Below are 20,552 nucleotides of genomic sequence, written 5' to 3' on the forward strand. Positions count from 1 at the left end.
GAGGTGCTCAGAGTAGTCGAAATCACAGAGACGGAAAGTAGACTAGCGGTGGCCAGGGTTTGGGGAGCAGGGAACGGGGGTGATGCCGTTTCACGGCAACGGAATTTCAGTTTCGCAAGGTGAAAAGATTCCTGGAAGTGCAACAATATGAACGTACTCAACACGAACGAACGGTACGCTTAGAAAGGTTAAAACGGTAAATATTATGTGTATTTTACCGCTGTAAAAAATTGCAAAAAACGTCTATGCCTTAACATGGTTTAATGGTCTGGGTAACACTTTGTGGTCTGGTTGCCACTTGCTCCTGCAAACCTCCCTTCACGGCACCCTCCAGTTCCCACTCCCCCAGGAGAGACACGCCCCCCCCAAAAGGACTGGCGGGTCCCTTGGCCTAAACCAGTTCCCGTTCCTCGTCACCTGGGTAATGCGTTCAGATCCCAGTCTAGATGGTGTTTTCACTGTCCAGCTCGCCTTGACCCTCAAGCTTGAGTAGATTTCTCTCCTCAGTTCTTTTACTACCCTCGCCTCCCTGAGCACTGTGCAGACCGGCCCCTCCTCTCCATTCACCTGGGAGGGAAGCAGGGACCACCCCCCAGCTCCCCCCACCCCTTGGTGCTTCAAAGCAGGACTCCCGGTGGGGGGGAGTCAGTAGGCGTCCTCTATCAAAGGAATGTTTTATTTTCGGAGGAAGCCCAAACATTCAGCTGAGCAGGGTAATAATAATCTTGCTTTCTGATAAATTCTCAGGGGAAAAAATAATTTGGGCTATTTCTTTTCAACTTGGAATTTCTTTTGAAAACTAGCCTCTTCAGCTGGCCTAGCTCCTGTGTTTGCTAACATGCCTCTGTGTGGGTGAGAAGCATTTTGTATCTGTCATACCCTGTGCTGTTTTCCCCCCGGGATGGGGTGATTTATGGTGAACAGCCCGCAGCCCTCCGGGGCCCTCCTCCACGGAAGTCTCCGTGAGAGATAGGCCAGTTCTCCCAGCAAACCACGTGCACCCCAAACATCAGCCGCTCTCCATCAGTGCACGCTGATGTCACTCTGGCCCCTTACTTCAGATCTGGACCGAGCCCCAAACAGGGACCGTCTTTGGAAGGAAGATAAAGAGAGTTAAAAGGAAGCCAGGACTTGAACTAAGAAGCGCCCCATCTGGGAGCCCTTGTCTCTGGTCACCGGCTCCGTGTAGCATGTGCATGGGGCAGGAGGGAGGGAGGGCGGATAATGGGGGCCTGGGGATGGGAGGCCCTGTGCCCTGCCCCGAGCTCTGAGGGGCTCCTGCTTTTGCCGGCCCCGCTGTGACGCTCCTGGCTCCGGGCTGGGCGTTGACCGAGCTTTCCTGGGTGCCTTTGTTCCTGAGCTCATATCTCTGGGCAAATCCCAAGGACCCAGGTGGGGCCTGCCGACCCTCCTTCCCGGTACCTGCCACAAAGCCACGGCCCTTGCCTGCGTCCTCCCTCCCCGAGAGACCCTGTGCCCCATCCAAGAGGTGAGAACGGATGCCGCTCCTGCTCTGCTGGGTGTCCTCCTGCTACCCGCCAGCAACCCTGGTGGTCGGGGAACCTGGAATTCGGCCGCGGCTTCTGGTCTCGGGCTCGGGGTCTGCCCCTCAGGGCTGGGGGCAGGCAGGGGCTGGGCAGGGACCCTCCCTGGCTCGCCCACGTCTCCCCAGCCAAACCGAGCTATGAAAGGCCCCGTCTGGCCCGCGTGGAAGGTCTTCGGCCCCAGCCTCAGCTAATTTGTGTCCTTTTTTGAACGCGCAGTAACCGAGGATCGCCAGGTCTGGCAGTTTTTGAAAGAAGACTTTCTTTCCATCTTGGCAACTTGTCTCTTTAAAGACACTGCGTTCTTTTTATTGGATGGGAAACAATTTCACAAATAACACATTTACTTGGGTAATAGGACCCCACCTCGTCCTCCGACCATCCACCTCTCACCAGTAGAATTTCTCTCTTATCTATTTGTTCCTTGGCCTCTGGTGTTAATTGTCATAAGGTCAAAGTATAAACTCTCTAGGGGATCCCGGCGTTGTAAGGATTTGACTGAAGATCAGAAACAAATTGCAGCGAAGTAAAAACATCAGGGCCGCAGCGCCGAAAGCTGTGAGCTCCCCAAACGGCCGCCATCTGTGCCGCGCTGGGCCTCCGGCTGGCGCCTGAGTCCGCTTGGCTTGGCAGGCTCTTACTCAACGCTCTGTTTTCCTTGGGGGGTGGGAGGGGGCGGGAGGGTGAATCGGGGAAGGAGGGAGGGAGAACTGAGGCAGCGAAGTTGCCCTTTCGCCTCATGATTTATATTTGGTCAGAGTAGCCCTGTTCCGCTTTCTACTAGCTGGAATGTGTGTTGGACATGTTGTTTCAATATGAGACAATCAGCTGGGCCCTCTGTGGAATGTCCCCGGAGACTGGAAACGACCTCCCAACAGGGTCATTTGTTCAGCAGACTTCTAAGTGGCATTCCTCAACATCTGCATTCTATTAATACCTTCAGAATATTTCCATCAGCTTTGGGAAATCAGAAGATGCTTTGAGAGATGGTCGGCACCGAATCCCGGGGAATGTTTAATTCCTCTTTGTGAGTCTTTGGCGTTGCCAGGGACCTCCTCCTGCCCTGTCCCTTCTCCTTCAGCGTCAGGCAGGTGGATATCCACGTTCGCCCAGTAAATCCCCAGGGCGAGGCGGTCTGTCAGGTGGACCGCTTTAGCCTAGGAGGGCCCACGGTGGAAGGCGAGTGTGTAAACACGCGGGAGAGAGTTGGATGCGGGCAGAGCCAGCCGGGACAGACACCCTGGCTGCGTCTGCTGGAAAGGAGTGGAGAGAAAGGCCACAGCGCAAGGGGCCCCAGCGCAGTGGTGCAGGGCTGGCTTCCAAGTGCCCATGGGTGCCTCGGCCCGGACGGCCGGCCCCGTCTTGTCCTCCCAGGGCACGGAGGCGTCGAGGGGAAGGTTCAAAAAGAGGGGTGCAACGAAGAGGTGGAAGCAAGGGGGCATTTCTTTAAGGAAAATGAAAAATAAAACCCAACTAGTTGAAATACACAGATCACGTGGAACTAAAACTTAGGTTAGTAAAGAGCACACTCGGGGAGGGTGGTGTGCTCCCGGACACTTGGCCTCCCGAGGAGCCGGATGTAGAGGAGACCTCGGGGAGAAAGTCGTGAGGGTGGAGGGCTGCTGGATGGGAAAGATGAGGGAGAAAACGGGGAATCTGTGAACCCGTGCAGGGCCAGTTCAACCCGGCTCAACTCAGTGGAGTGTTTCATGAATATTCACCGTGTGCAAACACGGAGTCAGGTACCCTGTAAAGCAGGCTTCGAGGTCACAGGAAACGTGATCAGAAAGTGAGATCTAACAGAGGGGGACAGTTTCCCAAGGGGCATCAAGGAGACACTCAGGGGAAGTACGGGCCCCGTGGACCGTGGGCCGGCCAAGCCGACGTGGGGGCCAGACCATGCACCTGCTGGGGGTAAGTGAAATGCATGTGCCTCGGTGCGGAAGCCCCCTCCCCAAATCTGTCACAGCAGCTGAAGAGGTGTGTGCAAACAGATCCATTCAGGTATTACCTTCAAAAGATTAAAGAGTAAGCCTCTGCCTCTAAAAAGTCCTGGAAACGTAATTTTGCCCAACATGTACGTTACTGCTTAGAATGCTAATATGCAAGGCTGGAGGGATGAATTATAAGTCTTGGTAAAAATTATGGAGCAGTTTTCTTGGAAACTGAGAAGAATGCCAGACTCTGATAAGGCCCCTGATTGTGATAAACTGCTTCCTGCCTGTGTGATTCTGAGACAGCTTGTCTTCACTGGCCCAGAGGAGGCTGAGGCAGTGGGAAAGGCCCCCTCGCAATCCCGGACCCGAGGGGGTGCCTGCTGAGCAGCGTCCTCTGCCGGCGGGAGGGACCTGCTGGACGCCCGTCACCGCCACCCATGCTCCACTGGCCCTGGCGGCAAACCCTGACCTCAGCCTGGCACTTCTTGCCCCGGTATCATGCGAGCATTCCGTGAGCAAAAGCTTAAAAAAGACACGACCGTCCGCGCCTGAGATCGAAATCTCCTTTCACTTTGTCAGAATCAGGCAGAATCACTTGGAAAACAAATAAACAGATACAACACATAGCTGGAGTCGGGTCTTTGGCTCAGGAAATTCTTGAGCTCACGTGTCTGCTCGGAAGAGGTTCCCACAGCCTGGCCGTTATTTTTTATCTATCCCCACAGGATGTACTCCTACACTGTCTCTTCCAGGGTCCCTTGCTTCCTGTCCATGTTCCCACAGCTGCCGAGGGTGACGGCTCCAGTTTGCACTCAGAGACTCCTGAACCCAGGGTCCTCGCTGTCTGCCTGAGCTGGTAGCTGCCTGCAAATGCGTGGCAGATGTTCGACATCAGGAATCAAAACCGAGTTTTCGCACCACGCGGCACATTCTTCCTCCCGGTCCTCTCGACAGGATGTGGAACAATTTCCCTCATCTGTTGCTTGCTCAGTGGGGCTGGGACTTTGTGGATTTTACGATGATACTTAGATTCCTCCCAAATCTCTTCCAAGAGGTTAAAAAACAAAGAAAACGTTGATTCAGTCACAGACGGTTTCTAGTTGAGGAGTTTCTGGCTTTGTGGGACACACAGGTGAAATCGGGCAGCAGAAGGAGAGGAACCACCTCATGGGGTTTCGTGAGTCTTGGCATCCAAAGAGTGCCCTCCGGCTAGCTCAGGGGTCCTCTCAATTCTGAAGAAAACATGACCAATCTACAAGATTAAGGAAAAAAGCAAAAGGCAATCTCTGTTCATTTGCAAATTGGACAAATTCTGAGAATTACTGCGATCCTGCACTGGCACGGAGGGCACCCTGGTAGGGGACAGACAAGAGGGGCGCCATTTCTCGCAACTATACTCAGTATGTGATCGGTGTCCAGTGACACAATTTGGAAAATATGCCTACTGCAACGGTTTCCTTCTGGATTCCCAGGCTGTGTGAGTTCCCTTGGCTTAACTTCTTTGTTTTCGTCTTCCATTAGCAACCGGGAAGGCAAACCAACACTTGCAGCAGCTCGCTGGGCCGGTCCCCTTTGCGTTGTTATCCCGGTCGATCCTCACAATTCCCTGGCATGAGTAGCGTATGCCCATTTCACTGATGGGGAAGCTGAGGTTCAAAAACATTAGGTCGGTTTCTCAAAGGTCGGCCGGCAGCTGGTATACTTGGATTCAAAGTAGGATCTCTAAGATTACAAAGCTGTGCTCTTTTTTCTATGCTGAAACTCTTTCATTGGGGATCTATAGTTCTCCAGGGCACTGGTTACGGAAAAAGGCACACGAAGAGAATTCAGGGGTTTTTGTTTGTTTGTTTGTTTTTTCCATTTTGCTATTTGAGAGAAATGGGCTGTTTTTCAACCACTCTCATTCCTGCTGCATGGTCTTCTCTTTGTCCCCACAGCACACTGGGTTCACAGATGCTGTCCTGCGTGGGCACGGCCCATCCAGTGTCTTGCACAAGCTGGGTGTCGGCGAGTGTTGGTGAAGGGGACCGAAGCACCCTTTATTTGTCTTTATTTGTGCAAGCACGGAACGGGACCGGAAGGCATCCAACTCAGCACCCTTACTTCTCGTCCAGGATTTGAGCCTGGAGAGTCTGGGCCACGACTCTCATCAGGGTGGGCTTGACTGCTTACCAGTTACTGATGTAAGTGAACCACTGTACTAGATTCGAGGTTGGGGGCATGTGTCCTGTTGGTCCTTCGAGAGTTAATGACTTTTCACCATCTCTGGTAAACCACAGTGGAGTCTGTCCTCTTGGCTTCGTCCATAGCTTTCGGTTCAAATAGCCACACGCTGGCTCTTGGCTCTGTTTGGCCATTGACGGGGGTGGTGGGAAGTGACTGCTGACCTTTTGTGCGTTCCTAAGGCACCTCTCTGAGATGGTTTTCTTCCCCTGCCCTGCTTAGGGGCCCTGGAACGTTTCCATCTCCTGTGAGCGCTGCCTTGCGTGGCCTTTTCCAGCATGGCAGCCGTCCGCAGGAACCTATTAATAGTCTTCGTTTCCAGTATGTGCCCTGTAAAGTCAAGCCTCATTTTTAGCAGTGCTCTGTTACTCACAATTCTAGGAAAAGTTCCCTTGGACTGTCTTCCTGCCAGAGGACGGCTCAGCCCCCTCCGCCTCCTCGGGAAGGGGAGAAGGGAGCCCGTGGATATGTGTACGGTGGGCGGGACATTCCTCACAGGAGCCTCTCTCCCCCAGACCCGTCCTCTGGGGGACACGAGCGTCCTCGTTTGGACCTTGATGAGCACCCCCCGGGCGAGGAGGGCGAGGCGGTGGCCGCCCAGGGCCGAAGCCACGCTTGTGCCATCGGTTCCTCTCGCGCCACACACCTAGTTGGTCAACACGTTCAAGATCCATCCAGGGACCGGTGCCTTCTGGCGGCTTCCCGCTGTGCCCGCTTGCCTGAGCGGGCCTTGTCCCTCCCCGGGCCCACGAGACGCCAGCGGCCTGGCCTCCACCCTTGCGTTACCCTCCGCACATACCCGGAGTAGGCTCCTAAGGCAGAAAGCGGACGAAGTCGCTTCGAGCGGCCGACTGTCCCCGCCGAGCACCGGTTCGAGTCTCCGCCCGACCTGCACGACTTGCTCAAGCCGGCCTCTTCGACCTCGTCTCCCATCGCCTTCCTCCTTCCTTCCGCTCAACTGTACCGTCCTTTCCTCTTGCCGCGGCCCCCGCCCCCGTGTTTTGCACCTGCTGTTCCTTCCACCTGCAATGGTTTTCCTCCTCTTTCTGGTCCCCGCTCAGACGTCCTCTTAGCAGAGCAGCCTTCCGGGACCATCTGAGGCAAAACGGCAGCCCTGCCGGGCCTCCTCTGTCTCCTTCCCTGCTCTGCCTTTACAACCATCTGCTGCGCTGCGGGCTTGCTCGCTGCTCACCTCCCGCTGCTGGAAGGCAAGACAAGTGCCCTGAGGGGCGAGCGCGTGGTTCCGGGAGGATCCCCGGAAGACGGAGCAGGGGCTGCTCGGAACAAGTGCTCCCCAAATATCTGACGAAGGAGTAGTTGTTGAGCAAAGGGGGCATGAGATCATCAAACCGCATTTCACTCCTGGCCACGAGCAGGATGCCCCAGGGGGCTGACGCACGCACAGGGGCCACAGTCAGGATGCGCCCAGTGCCCCTGGCCTTCAACAGCTGGACGCTCCAAGGCAGAGCTTTACAGCGTCGACCCTCATGAGATACGACTTCCTCCCGTCCTCACCTGGACGTACCTTTGGCTTTCGTCTGGCAGGAGCGAATTCAAAAAAACTGAGCCCCCCAGCAAGGCGGTTACTACCTCGTTCACACTCACTGGAGCCAGAGGGCAGGAGAATAGAAGCAAACGGCCTCCAGAGAGGGGTCCCCTAGCATCTTACTGAAGGCATCAGCCAGGCAGAGAACACAGAGTTAGATGCCGATCAATCTGATGGAGGTTTTAGGGGGCAGGTGACTCTAGTTTACATCTAGATATTCTCTTGGGCACCTCAGTTACTTTTTACTGGAAAACCCACCACAGACGCTCAGGCTAACGGAAGGGTAGAAGGAAGCTGGCATCAGTAACTCGATGCTACTTTTGGAGGGAAATCAGATAGTGAGCCCGCCATGTTTTCCATCAGCATCGTTAACTGCCAAAGTGTGGAGTTTTAAATGGAAGGAAATCTAAGAGTTATCCTGCCAGCTCCTCCTCGAGCCTGAGCTCCCTGAGGCTGGAACCATCACTCTCTCTCTGTGTTTATCTGGTCCTTATGCTGGGCAGGGTGTGACAGACCCCAAGCTCTTCTCTAAATGGAGGGTGAGGGAGGCCAATGGAATTAATGGATTGATTTTCTCCATAGCAAAGTAAGCCAGCTTTTTGTTGCTTATTTCTGGAGAAGAGATGTGTTTTCTCTACCAGTACACCAGTTTCTCTTTTCAGACGGCTAAAAAATGATCAATGTTAGAACTTCTTAAAAAATCAAAATCCTAGTCTGTCTATTCAATGTTCAAATATTTTTCTTTCTGGGCTAGTGAAAAGCAAGCTTATTCTCACTTTTACTAATATAGTTGTTGAAAATCTGTTGGGTCAGTTCGAATTTTTTTTTTTTTTTTGGCAGTGGGAAAGATCACTAGAGTATAAGAATAATTATTAATAAATCTATAATGAGAAGGGATGACATCCTGTGTCCTGGGACAACACTCAGCCATTTCTTCTAAGATGGACATCTTTCTGGTGTTGGCTCCATTTTGCTGGAGAAGATTCTGAGCGTGTATCAGTGTAGGTTGCCCAACATCAGACAGGGACCAGACTGGGGAGCCTGGGTGGCTTAGTTGTTTAAGCATCCGACTTGGGCTCAGGTCATGGTTTCATGGTTCGTGAGTTCGAGCCCCACGTCGGGCTCTGTGCTGACAGCTCAAAGCCCGGAGCCTGCTTCGGATTCTGTGTCTCCCTCTCTCTCTGCCCCTCCCCACTCATTCTCTCTCTCTCTCTCTCTCTCTCTCTCTCTCTCAAAAATAATAAATAAATGTTAAAGTATTAAAAAAAAGAAAGATGCCAGACGAGGGGAGAATGACTGAGTATTGTCCAAGCACTGGGGCAACCCCACACAGCAAAGTACTACTCATGTGTTGCAGAAGGAAACTCTTCCCCGATAAACACAGTGTGCGGTTAGCGTGAATAGCCCTGCACCAGAAGTCGGAGAGGCCGGCACTCTTGTGTCCACTTAGATCTCATCCGCCTGAAGCCAGGGGGTGGTGGAAAGTCATGTCAGCTTGGTTGTGAACAATCCGATGCTAGTGGCTGCCGCACAGAGGTCCAGGCAAGGCCTTTATCTCCTGGACGGTGCTCCGACATCCTTGGCCTCACAGCTCGAGGGTGCTGAGACTGCAAGGTGCATCCAGCTGGCTTCTGCCTTTACTTCCGTTTAACTCCAGCGGTGTTGCTCAGGCCCCTCTGTCCAAGTAAGCCTCGAAAATGTTGGCGGCGAGGCTGTCCCTGCACCTGCCTTGGAGACGGACGGAGGAGCCGGGTCTGGGGGCCGCCGAGGGTGCTGTGGGTTCCCTCTGATGCCTCCCAGGGACTTTCTGGCTGGATCATCATTAGGTTAGCAGTGAAACGATGAGTTTCACAGGATGAGGAACAATAGAAGAGAGGCCATTCAGTGCCTCTCTTTCAACTCCTTCCCTGTCTTTTTCTCCCTCCTTTTCAGAAACAAACAAAAACTAGAAGTAGCTGAGAGCCAGACTTAAATTCCTACAGGAACAGCCTCTCCGGCTGAGAGCTGCGCATCCATAGGGGAGTTCCAGACAGCTTGGAGTGGTGTTTGCAGAGGTTTGATGAAAATGCTTTATGCTCCCGGCAGCACCCATGACCTCTGTGTTTTCTCCCCTCGTGGGAACGTACCACCCCTGGGAAAGGCTGTGCACTCACCCACAGTGGTTGATGCTCACGCTTGCAAAAATCCACCATGGCCTCTGACAGACGCTCAGCCTGAACACCGAGACTTTTCGAACCTGACGTCTCTTGGCTACAAGCTGAGTTCGAGCATTCCTCACTGATGTGGTGACTTCTGTCTGCCAGGAGCGTCGCCACAAAGTCTCCTCACATTGGAAACTCGGGGCCCGGATTCTGCCTGGTGAAGCTTCCAGTTTTCTAGGGCATTCGTGGGCTCTCCTCTCGACTTAGCAGGAGACCCGACGTGAAATCAACCAGATGAGGCCTAAGAATGAGTGCTTCTCGCTTCCTCTTGCTATTTTCTGATTTTTGGACCAAATGAGGAGTCTCCTCTTCTTCAAAAGGCTTTTTTTCTTCACTGAAGGGATCCAAAGCTGTTGCTAGAATCAGACCCAGGTTGCAATGACTGCTGTTAACACGGCCTTAAATGGATGTCTAAATACCTTTTGAGGAAAAATGGCTTTGGAGTTAGAAATGGAGCCAACTTGGCTTTCTCATCAGAGCCATATTTTTTTTTTTTTTAAATCAGTTATCTAAGCCCTGTGTTTTGCTTTCCTTTCTTCCACACCTCCTTCTAGAAGTTGAATACGTGGCTCTAGAGCCAGATGGACATGGCACTGGATCCTGACGTGGTCCTTGTTTGGTTTGGGATCACTTAATTAACCTGTGCAAACCTCAGTTTCCTCGTGAGTCACCAGGGGGCAATACCAATCCCCCCAGGCTCCCACCATGATGTAGTTCCAAGGGCTAAGATAATTTTTGCATATGTTTTTGGCACAGTCCAGGCATGCAGCAGGCATTCAATAAATGCTGACCCTAGGCTATTTTGGGGAATGGCACCTAAATCCACTTTGAAAAATGTGAGGAATGCCAAGCAAATTTTGAGGTATACAGAAAAATCGCAGTTAGAATTCATCAGAATTATTTCTCATTGTACAAAACAACAAAGTTGTTGTTGGATAACCCAAAACTCTGGTTTTGGATAACCTGTTCTGGATAACCCAGAACTCCGGTTATCCAGAATCATAAATAAACTCTTCTGGAAAAGTGATTTCTGTCAGAGGGTGGAGATTTTAACGCTTTCCATTTAAATTTAAATTTGAATACTTTCTGGGTGACAATCTTTTTGAAATACACTATGTCAGGTAAAGTTTCCAGGACAGAATTCATCAGTTTCCATCCATCCCACGTTGTCATTGTCTACATCAATTTTACCGTCCCGTGGTTTGGATGGAGATGACACGGGATATGGGGCTTGCGCTAAGACCGGCTTGTCTCCCTGCTTTTCCGTGCAGTGAATGCCTCCCACTCTGCCCCGAGGGTGGGGGGCTCCTGGCTCTGCCTTCAGACTCCCTTCTCACTCTCCTGAAAGATGCAGACGTGCCCCTGGCCTGCCTCCAATGCCTGTGACCCATACAGGACAGGGGTGTGCCGTGTGCGTCTGTAGAGGTAGCAATCCTATTTGGATCTTTGGGAGGCCTTCTTCCAGGCTTGGGGACATTGCAGAACTTTGGGGGATGTGAGGGTGGAGGTCTCTGGGCCACCGAGGTTTCCCTTTCTTCTTTTGCACCATTGTTAACCTTGTATTTCCCAGGGGGAAGACAGTTTGCCCTTAACGAGGGCAAGCTGAAAGTGGAAGAATAAAGCTGGGACATAAAGTGTTCCGGATGTCCAACCTCCCACTTGTCTGTGGTAAGAGCTCTATAGGTAGAAGAACGTTACTTTGGCTCACCGACCCTACCACTTGACCAAAGGGCAACAGTCCCGAGAAGTTCAGATGATTCCTCCCAAAGCGCAGCCAGGGGAAGGCCAGGACATGCCTGAGTCAGCCCCGTTCTTTGTCCAGAGTTCTTTCGGCTCTGCACGTTGGCCAGATGCAAGGAACGTTCAGGAAAAGTGACAAGAATAGCATCAACACTTTGTTCTTAAAATAAGATCACGCATATAATTATTAGAGACTTTCTGCATGCATTTAATTTTCTATCCCTAGAATTGCCCAAATAGTAGCTTTTAACTAAATATTAAATGCTAAGTATTTGAAGCATGAGTAACTTCCTCATATACAAAAAAGAAGCTTTGCCAGGAAAAAACCGTCTCTCTCCCCACCCCCCTCCCCTCTCAAATATCCCTACTCTCTTGCAATTAGAGTAATGTATAAGCCACAAGTTGGGTTGTTGGATTCCGCCGGCAGTCCACAACTGAAAGAGTATTACACTGTTTCTATTTTGCTTTCAAAAAACGGCGCCCAAGCTGGTTTTCCAAGATTGACTGGAGAAACGCCAAGTTTCCCATTATGGGCATCTGGAATGAGGGTCCAGTATGACTTAGAAGCAAACATGTTCCACTTCTCTCCAGCGGACTCCGGCTTCCTTTGTGAAGTCTGCACTCAGACTCACTTGCTTCATTGCGATATCTCACCGCCTGGAGAAGGACAGGAAGTCCTTGAGTCCTGCTCTATAAATAGATTGATGATACAGACATCCTCAGGCTTATGAGGATGAAGTAAATTGATTCACACATGCAAAACATTTAGACCCATCTCTGCTGCCCAGTGAGACATAAATGTTTTACCTCTTTTTATTTGCCACGATCACTAGAACTCTAGGCTTTACCTAAGAAATGTAGAAGGGTGTTTTTATTTTAGCTTTGTCGAGATATAATTGACAAAACTGTCAGGTAAAGCCTACAACATGGCGATTTGTTATACGTATATATTGTGAGGCAGTATCCCGCATGAAGTTAATGAAAACGTCAATCGCTTCACTTATTCACTCCCCTCCCCCCCTTTTTGGTGAGAACATTTAAGTTCTATTCTCCGCAGTCAATTGTACAATAAGATGTTGGCAACTGTAGTCACCATGCTACACATTAGATCCTGAGAGCTTACTCATCTTGCAACGGACGCTTTGTATCCTTCTACCAACCTCTCCCTATTTTCCACCCCCACCTCCCGTCCCTTTTCTAGTCTCTGTTTCTATGAGTTTGATTTTTTTTTCTTTTTTCTTTTTCTTAAGACTACACTTAGAAGTGATGCCATGCAGTATTTGTATGTTTCTGCCTGGAGTATTTTACTTCCCATGATGTCTTTAAGGTCCATCCATGTTGTCTCAAATGGCAAAACTTCCTTCCTTTTTATGGCTGAATAATATTCAGTTGGATATATATAACACATTTCTTCATCCATTCATCCACCCGTGGACATTGATGTTGTCTCCATACCTTGGCTATGGCTTTAAAGATCATGGGAATGCAGATACCTTTTCAATATAATAATGTGTTTCCTTTGGGTATACAGAGAGAGGTCAGATTGCCGGATCATCCTATTTTTAGTTTCTTGAGGAAAATCTATACTCTTTTCCAGAGTGGCCGCACCAGTTTGCATTCCCACCAACAGGGCAAGAGGGCCCTCCTTTCTCCACATCCTTGCCAACACTTGTTGTCTCTTGTCTTTTTGAAATTAGCCATTTTGACATATGAGGTGATAGCTCATTCTAGTTTTGGCTTATATTTCTCTAATGATTAGTGATATTTAACACGTTTTCATGTACCTGTTGGCCATTTATATGCCTTTTTGGGAAAAATGTCTATTTGGGGCATTTGCCCATTTTTTTTTCACTCAGGTTATTTGTTTTATTTATTTATTTGTCTGTTTATTTATTTGCTATTAAGTTGTATGCATTTCTTGTATGTTTTGAATATTAACCCCTGATCAGATATGTGGTTTGCAATATTTTTCCTCATTCCGTAGGTTGTTTTTTCATTTTGTTAATGGTTTCTTTTTTCTTTTTTTTTTTTTTTAAATTTTTTTTTTTTTCAACGTTTTTTATTTATTTTTGGGACAGAGAGAGACAGAGCATGAACGGGGGAGGGGCAGAGAGAGAGGGAGACACAGAATCGGAAACAGGCTCCAGGCTCCGAGCCATCAGCCCAGAGCCTGACGCGGGGCTCGAACTCACGGACTGCGAGATCGTGACCTGGCTGAAGTCGGACGCTTAACCGACTGCGCCACCCAGGCGCCCCAGTGGTTTCTTTTTTCTAAGCAGAAGCTTTTTAGTCTGAGGTATACCCAGTTTTTTGTTTTCGCTTTTGTTGATTTTGCTTTTGGTGTCAAATTCAAAATTACGGCCATCACCAATGTTAAGGACCTTACCACCTCTGTTCTCTTCTAGGAGTTTTATGGCTTCAAGTCTTAGGTTCAAGTTTTGAATGAATTTTGAATTTATTTTTGTGTATGGTGTCAGGGGTCCTGTTTCGTTGTTTTGCATGTAGCTATCCAGTTTTTCCAATATCATTTATTGAAGAGATTGTCCTTTGCCTGTTGTATATTCTTGCCTCCTTTGTTACAAGTTAGTTGATCATGTAAACATGGGTTTATTTCTGTAGTGTCTATTTCACTGAACTACATATCTGTTTTTATGCCAATATCATGCTGTTTTGACTATCATAGCTTTGTAATATAGTTTGAAACCAGGGAACATGATAACTCCAGCTTTTCTTAAGATTGTTTTGGCTATTCAGAACCTTTTGTGGCTCCATAAAAATTTTAGGATTGTTCTAGTTTGTGAAAAATGCCATTGGGATTTTGATAAGGATTTCACTGATTCTGTAGATTTTTTTTCAGTAGTATAGATGTATTGACAATATTAATTCTTCCAATCTATGAGTATGGAATGTCTTTCCATTTATTTGTGTCTTCTTCAATTTCTTTCATCAATGTCTTATAGTTTTCAGTGTACAGGTCTTTCCCCTCCTTGGTTAAATTTATTCTTAAGTAGTTTATTCTTTTTAATGCTATTGTAAATGGGATTATTTTCTTAATTTCTCTTTATGATAATTTATTGTTAGTGTATAAAAATACAACTGACTTCTTGTATATTGATCTTGTATCATGCAACTTTAATGGATTAATTTATTAGGAATAGCTTTTTTTGGTAGCCTCTTTATAGTTTTCTATACACATCACCTTCGAGTATGGTGTTAGCTATGGGCTTCTCATAATGTACCTATTATGCTGAGGTACATTATCTCTATACCCAGTTTGTTGAGGGTTTTTATTATGAAAGAATGTTGACTTTTGTTAAACGCTTTTTATGCATAGATTGAGATCATGAGTTTTACCTTGTATTATGTTAATGTGATTTATCACACTGATTGATTCATGCATGTTGAACCATCCTTGCATCCCTAAAATAAATCCCACTTGATCATGAATATGATCCTTTTAATGTGTTAAGGTTGGTTTACTAATATTTTGTTGGGGATTTTTGCATTGATGTTTACCAGGAATAATGGCCTGTAATTTTCTTTTCTGTAGTGTCCTCATCTGGTTTTAGTGTCAGGGTAATGGTGGGCTTATAAAGTGAGTTTGAAAGTTCTTTTCCCTCTTCTATTTTTGGAAAGATTTGAAGAAGATTGTAATTAATTCTTTAAGTGTTTGGTAGAACTCACCAGTGAAGCCATCTGGTACTGGGTATTTGCTTGTGGGAAGTTTTTGTTATCTATTATCCATCTATCTATGTATCTATGTACCTATGTATCTATGTATCTATCTATCTATCTATCTATCATCTATCTATATCTATCATCTATCTATCTATCTATCTATCTATCATCTATCATTGAAGTTGACATGCAATATTATATTTGTCTTAGGTGTAAAACATAGTGATTTGATATTGATGCACATTACAAAATGACTACCATGATAAGTGCAGTCACCACACAAAGCTATTACAATATTATTGACTATATTCCCTGTGTTGTACTTTTCATCATCATGGCTTATTTATTTTATAACTGGAAGTTTGTGTCTCTGAATCCCCTTCACCTGTTTTGCCCATCTCCTATGGGAAATCACAAGTTTGTTTTCTGTATTTAAGAGTCTGTTTGTTCATTTGTTTTATTTTTTAGATTCCACATATAAGTAAAATCATATGTTATTTTTTTGTCTCTGTTTGACTTATTTCAGCATAATATCCTCTAGGTCCACCCTAGATTATTATATTTCAGCAAATGGAACGATTTTATTCTTTTTGGGTGACTAATATTCTTTTGTACATATATGTATATCACATCTTCTTATCCATTCACGTATCCATGGAAAGACATTGCTTCTATATCTTGGCTATTGTAAATAAAGCTTTAATGAACATAGGAATGCATATATCTTTTTAAAAATTTTTTTTAATGTTTTTATTTATTTTTGAGACAGAGAGAGACAGAGCATGAGCAGGGAAGGGGCAGAGAGAGAGGGAGACACAGAATCTGAAGCAGGCTCCAGGCTCTGAGCTGTCAACACAGAACCTGATGCAGGGCTCGAACTCACAGACTGTGAGATCACGACCTGAGCTGAAGTCAGACGCCCAACCGACTGAGCCACCCAGGTGTCCCTGTTTGTTTGTTTTTTTTTAAATATAATTTATTTTCAAATTGGCTTACATACAACACCCAGTGCTCATCCAACAAATTCCCTCTTCAATGGCATATATCTTTTTGAATTCATGTTTTTGTTTTCTTTGGATAAATACCCTCTATTGTATGATAGTTCTATTTTTAATTTCTTGAGGAATTTTCATACTATTTTCCATGGTGGCTTCACCAAATTACATTTTCATCAACAGTGTATAAATATTCCCTTTCTCCACATCCTTGCCAACACTTATTATTTCTTGTCTTTTTGATAATAGACATTTTGACAAGTGTGAGTGTAATATCTCATTGTGATTTTGATTTTCATTTCCCTGATGATTAGTGATATTGAGCATCTTTTAATGTGCCTGTTGGCTGCCTGTATATCTTTTACTGAAACTGTCTATTCAGATTCTCTGCTCATGTTTTAATTGGATTGTTTGTTTTTTTGGTGTTGTACTGTATGAGTTCTTTATATATTTTGGATATTAACCCCTGTTCAGATTTGTAAATATCTTCTCCCATTCAGTTGATTGCTTTTTCATTTTGTTGATGATTTCCTTTGTTGTGCAAAAGCTTTTTAGTTTGGTATAGTCCCATTTATTTTTAAAAAAAAATTTTTTTTTTTCAACGTTTTTTATTTATTTTTGGGACAGAGAGAGACAGAGCATGAACGGGGGAGGGGCAGAGAGAGAGGGAGACACAGAATCGGAAACAGGCTCCAGGCTCCGAGCCATCAGCCCAGAGCCTGACACGGGGCTCGAACTCACGGACCGCGAGATCGTGACCTGGCTGAAGTCGGACGCTTAACCAACTGCGCCACCCAGGCGCCCCGTTATAGTCCCATTTATACATATGTTTTTGCTTTTGCCCTTGCCTGAGGAGAGAAATAAAAAAAAATATTGCTGAGATGAATGTCCACAAGTTTACTGCATACATTTTCTTCTGAGTTTTATCATTTTAGGTCTTACATTTAGGTCTTTAATCCATTTTGAGTGTCGTTTGTTGTTTGTTTTATGGTTTTTTTTGGTTTTTTGTTTTTGTTTTTGTTTTTTGTAACAGTCCAGTTTTCCCAACACCATTAACTGAAGAAATTATCTTTTCTCCATTGTATGTTATGGCCTTTTTTGGTAATAGATTACTTGACCAGGTAAGTGTGGATTCATTTCTGGGATCTCTATTCTGTTCCATCTCTATGGATCTGTGTGTCTGCTTTTGTGCCAGTACCATATGGTTTTGATTATTATAGCTTTGTAGTATGGTTTGAAACATGGAGCACAATACCTCCAACTCTGGTCTTCTTTATCAAGATTGCTTTGGCCCTTTGGGATCTTTTGTGATTCCATACACATTATCGATTAAGAAGTGTAGATTAAGTATTATGAACATTTTAACCATATCAATTCTTTTAATTCATGAGCACAATATCTTTCCAGATATATGGATATGGTATATATGGTATAAATATATATAAAATATATCTTTTTAAATATACTCTTTTTGAAATTATAAATGGGATTATTTTTTGTTCTTTTTGATGCCATTATAAATGAGATGGTTTTCCTAATTTTTCTTTCTGATAGTTTGTTGTTAGTGTATAGAAATATAACATATTTCTGTATATTAATTTTTATCCTGAAACTTTACTGAAATCATTTATAAGTTTTAATAGTTTTTTTTTGGTGAATGTTTGTTATTTTGTGGAGGTTGTATGTTTTGGGGAGTTTATCCATTTCTTCTAGGTTATCTCATGCATTAATGTATAATTGTTTGTAGTAGTCTCTTATAATCCTTTGTATTTCTGTGGTATTGATCATAACTTCTCTTTTAGTTCTGATTTTATTTACTTGGGCTCTCTCTATTTTTCTTGATGAGTCTGGCTACAGGTTTAACAATTTTGTTTATCTTTTCAAAGAATCAGTTCTTAGCTTCATCGATATTTTCTCCTATGATTTTTAGCTTCCATTTCATTTATTTCCACCCCAATTTTTTTTATTTCCTTTTTTCTACTAACTTTGGGATTTCTTTGTTCTTCTTTTTTCTAGCCCTTGGAGATACAAGGTTAGATTGTTTATTTGAAATTTTTCTTGCTTCTCCAGGTAAGCATGTATCCTTATAAACTTTCCTCTTAGAACTGCTTTTTCTGTGTCCCATAGATTTGGGATGCTCTATTTCTATTTTCATTTGTCTCAAAGTATTTTTAAATTTCCTTTTTGATTTCTTTGTTGACCCATTGATTACTTAGCATGTTGTTTAGCCCATACACTTTTGTGTGTGTGTGTGTGTGTGTGTGTGTGTGTGTGTTCCAGTTTGTTGTTGTTGTTCCAATTGCTTTCTAGTTTCATATCACTGTGGTCAGAAAAGATGCTTGAAATGATTCATCCGTCAGCCCAGCCCAAGGTCTTGGTTGTGTCTCCAGTCAAACCTTTGTGATTGCCCAGGCCGTCTTCTTTGTTCTAAGTGGCTCCCTGTATTTGAGAGTGTGCAAACCTATAAGTGTCCCCAAAGTGAGGATCCCGTTCAGCACCTAGATGCAAGCTGCTTGGAAATTAGACTCTCAGGCAGCTGCTAGGGAAGTAGGGAGTAACTGGGAGGTGGGTGTTCTGGGCTGCTCCGTCGGCATTGGGCCTGGATGCATAGCTGCGGGAAGGGGAGGGTGCTCACCCTGCACCCATTAACAACTGCTTCTTTGCTTGTTACTGTTTGTGGAACTCGTGAATGAAAGCCCCATTGACTGTCAGAACCAGGATACACAGACTCATCTTTGGGGCAGTCGCTGCAAACTCTGGGGTGTCAGACATGGATACAAGCTCCTTCCAGGGAGATATTAGCACCTTGGAGCAGGCTGGGTGGAGAAGGCAGGGAGGTGTCTCCCAGCTTCCCTGGTCTCTGGGGAGGATAGTGGTAGCCAGCCCCCCATGTACACACAACTAGAAGCTTGACTCAGTCAGCAGCTTTTAAAATATGCAGATGTACTCCTTAAAGGGAAATACCGACATGTGGATATTTCTGTCTGCACCCTGTGCACTAAGTCCTGGGGGTATAGCTGTGATAAGTGCTCCCACACCCATTCATAACCCCTTCTTTGTTTGCCAGAGTCTTGATAAGGCAACCCCATTGATTTCACAGCAAAGCGTTTTGGGGGGCCCACCCCTCGGATGAGTCTTAAAAGTTGGGGTGCTAAATGTGAGGCCCAAACCCTTCACTCCTCAGAGAGAAGCTGGGAGTCGGGAGTTCTTTTCTGACTTCATGGTACTGTGCTGGGAGTGAGATTGATGGAGAAAGTGTGTTCCAGCCTTTTGCTCAGGTAGTTTCTGAATTTTTTTTTTTCCACAGGAAATTGTTCCTTGTGTAGCTGAGTATTTAGTAGGTTTGTGGGAAGGGAGTTCAGGAGCCTCCTATGTTGTTATCTGGGTTGACCCCTGAGAATCTTATTAGAAGTAACTTCCTCCTTCAAAGAGTTCATCTCTAAAGTTATTGCTCAAGAATTAAATGGCAAGTTCCAAGAACATTTGGGCTATGCATGGAGTGTAGCAGTTCGGGCTGGGGCCTGTGGCCAGCCTGTGTGGGGCCAAATCCTGGTTCTGCCACTTGATCCTTGGGGGACCTTGGGAAAATTACATTCTGTGCCTTTCTGCTTCCCCCTGTAAAATGGAGATAATGACAATACATTTTTTCTTTTTAAAGCAGAATAGAACCTGGCACATAGTAATGGCTACATAAGTGTATGTTTTTTTTTAAAATTCACAGAGAGAGGAGAGATCAATATAATCCAGAGGAGACAAGAAAGTGTCCTTCGGGAAGCTTACACCTGAGATGAGCATTAAACAATAAGTAGATTTGGATGAGGAGGAGGAATGATATAGAGAGAAGCCAGAGTTGAGTCCTCCTGGAGCCTGAGGTCTGCACACAGTGGGGTTGCTGGCCCCACCTAAGCAGATTCTGGGGGTTACAGACCACAAAGATGCCATGAAAAGACCAAGGAGGCATTCCAGCAGGAGGAACAGACTGTGCTTGATGAGAAGGAATCCACTGAAGGTTGTTGAATCTGGAACTAGTTTGACACAACATGTTTAGGAAGACTGCTAATGTTGCCCCACGAGGTATTTTTGCAAATGTGTCATTCTCTACAACCCTGCAAAGTAGGACTTGTCGCTGGGTTTCTCAGCTGAGTAAGCAAGCTCAAAGAGCTAAGCCTCTAGATGAAGGTCACTCCGGCAATAAGGTGATGGATAATAGTTCACGCCACCCCAGAGCCCACGCTCTTCCTGCTGCCTTCGAAGCATGAGGAGATGAGGCCCTGGACCAGTGGATCAGTTGTGAAGATGGAAAGAACTGGCTCATTTCAGACCTCATTGGAAGAAACCATCCCTTGGGTTGGGTTGAAAGGGTGGACCGGAAATAAAAAGTGAAGGAAAGACGTGACACAGTGATGTTGCCAGGATATTTTTTAGGAAGGGTCATTGGCTGGTGTTGTTAGAGAAAGGTGCTGAGCGATGCTTAGACCATGTGGGTGTGGAGATCAAATATACATGTTTTCTTGTTGGAACAGGATTGTATGTCCACCACAATTCAGGGCAGGATGTGTAGATGTGGGAGACATCACACAGGACGGCACGAGATTGCCGCGCGTGGACAGGAACTGGGGCTTGTCCCCAGCTGCTCACACAGGGCCTGCCTGCCCTTCTGTATGTCCCAAAGGCCTGGTACTCCACTT

General features: G+C 46.2%; 1 long non-coding RNA gene across 2 annotated transcripts; it reads left to right on the plus strand.

Moving 5' to 3' along the window:
• The first annotated feature begins 3,487 nt into the window (after positions 1-3,487).
• LOC109254740 (uncharacterized) lies at positions 3,488-13,198 on the plus strand. Of its 2 annotated transcripts, none has more exons than XR_008419944.1 (3): positions 3,488-4,958; positions 5,419-5,664; positions 11,022-13,198. It is a non-coding gene; the product is annotated as an uncharacterized LOC109254740 (long non-coding RNA). The 2 variants fall into 2 exon arrangements; XR_002074959.2 differs by lacking the exon at positions 11,022-13,198 and adding an exon at positions 9,183-10,399.
• The last annotated feature ends 7,354 nt before the right edge of the window (positions 13,199-20,552 follow it).

The sequence above is a fragment of the Panthera pardus genome, unplaced genomic scaffold (genome assembly GCF_024362965.1).
Source record: "Panthera pardus isolate Hobbes unplaced genomic scaffold, ASM2436296v1 HiC_scaffold_7, whole genome shotgun sequence".
NCBI classification, from domain to species: domain Eukaryota; kingdom Metazoa; phylum Chordata; class Mammalia; order Carnivora; family Felidae; genus Panthera; species Panthera pardus.